The sequence below is a fragment of the Fragaria vesca genome, linkage group LG5 (assembly GCF_000184155.1).
Source record: "Fragaria vesca subsp. vesca linkage group LG5, FraVesHawaii_1.0, whole genome shotgun sequence".
NCBI classification, from domain to species: Eukaryota; Viridiplantae; Streptophyta; class Magnoliopsida; order Rosales; family Rosaceae; genus Fragaria; species Fragaria vesca.
Genome location: NC_020495.1, coordinates 5,733,821 through 5,736,215, shown reverse-complemented (window position 1 = coordinate 5,736,215; position 2,395 = coordinate 5,733,821).

Here is a 2,395-nt window from a genome sequence, read left to right as displayed (position 1 = left end):
TGTAAATAATATATAGTTTAGATATTGAATAAGGAATCCATAATATCTTCTGATATGATTCTCGTAATCTTTGGCAAATCTTATAGATCAACTAGGAATCTTTAATGGGCAAGGCACTAGTTGATCACTATAAATACATGAGCATAAGTCCCTGATCTCATCATAAGACGCATTCAGTCCCTATCCCATCTAAGGAGCACATTGTGAGAGAGATCAGAAGACCTAAGCTTTCAGACATGGCGATCTCCATTAACAACGCTGGTAAGTCTTAAGTTCTATGTGTGTTGTTTGTGTTTATATGCTTGCGCTAACTATGGTATAATTAGCTTCAGTTTTCTATTGTGATGTGAATAATTAAGGCGATTAATTAAATAACAAACGGGTTTACGGAGAAGCAACCAACCATGTTTTGAGATAAAAACTGGTAAGCCGCACATCATGAAGTTTTTCAATTCGGGGCTGATTTTGAGTTCACGAGAGCAATTCTGTTTCGACGACCAGAAATCGCGAAGCCCAAATCTGCATGCAGATCTCTCAAAACTAAATAGCCATGGCATAATTATTGCACGCCCCTGTCGGCGTTGAACAAAAGCTGCTGCTTGGTGCCATGTCTTGCATACATGAGCAAAGTGTAGAAGATCAATAAGATCATGAGGATTTGCGAGACACTGAGCGACTAGGGTTAAGATATTGATAGATGAAACAACCTCAGACATCGAATTGTTGTTGTCATGACTTTGACGACTGCTAACTGACAATGCCATAGTAGTACGTAGTACTGCTAGAACTGATGGAACCTGTTTTTTTATTTGGTTTTGATATATATGAAGGAAAAAGGAATTTGTGAACTTGTAGGTCACGTATTGGGTTAAGATATTTTGATTTAGTTCGAATACTTCTTTTTACCCAAGATAATGTTTCTAGTGGGAGTTGGAGTTCTGTTCGTGCTGCTGAGTATCAATTTCATGTGGCTATAATTTGGTCACAAGAATTGAGTCATTGACGGGCTCTCGAACTGGATGGCGTGCATCCGGATGCACATAAAAGGAAAATTGTAATGTTTGAACCAAGTAAAAGCGAAACACATTGCAGATTAGCTGGAAAACAATAGGGATACCTCAAAGTTCAAAATAAAATGGGATTCATAAAACATATTAGGTTCTCTCGTTTACCATCACAAATAACTCTTAACTAAAAAAATTTAAAGAAACTATAAAAAAAAAAAATCTAAAGAAAAACAAAGAGCACACCTTATAACCCTAGGAAAAGAAAATGGTTCAGGCGAACAGAATGGGTTCAATATAAGTTACTGAATCTCTCATGAAATTCCAAGCTTGATCCTTATCCTTTCTCCAAATGCTGCCTCGATCATCAGTTTCCCGGATGTAGGTGGTGTTGCCGTCAATAATCATGTCTGCAAATTCCTTGGCTTCATGAACTACAACTACTGAGTCACCGCTAAACTGGCTACGCCAGCTGCTGATAGCCAATGCCCTATTTCCCAAGCTTTCTATTGGAGTCACTACTGGATTAGTATCAAACTGGTAGACACGCCAATAACAATCAATCTCTGAGCTTTTACAATTACGAGTTGCTAATAAGAGTTGAACCTTCATAGTCGAAACTAACAGGCTCTTCCCTTTCATCCGACTCACACAACGGAGCACAACAATGAAATGGGCCAACGCATATCTCCCCGTTGGAACCGTCACCATCTTGGTTGGGTTGAAAGTTTCGATGTGCTCAATACGTTGATGATAGGTGGTAGCGTCTCTCTCCCCGTCGGAACTCTTACGACCTCGTCGTCGAGCTTCGATGCGATCGATACGTACCTCAAGTTGCTGAAGTATCCTTTTGATTTCAGCCATGTCGTTGTTGACGTCACGACCCTCCATTCTGAAACCTCCGCCTCTTTGCCCGACCTGAGACATGGAATCCACCAAGCTCTCGCCAGAGCTCTGATACCAACTGATGCGGATCAGGTATCGAGAACAAGCCTCCAACTGTCACTCAACAGACACCAAAAATAAGGAGTAGCAAACTCGTAGAAAAGGGCAAATCCATGCCGCAAATAGACTGATTTTATTCATAAAACATAAGCTCCTTAACAACTATTACAATACCCATATTTATATGGGTTACAATACTTAGAGAATAAGTAGCCTCAAGCTAAAAGGAAAGCTAATTAAACGTAAATCCTAATAATTATAAAATAATTTCCTAAAACTATATCAATAATGAAATATCAAAGATTACGAATCTATAATTAAATATTTCCTCATATGCTCCTGCATCAATAATAGCTTCAAACACCGATATTATTTCGGGATGTTGTTACATTATGGAGTTTAGGCTTAATGATTATAACGTGAGAGCTGGCAGCTTAGCCCCTATT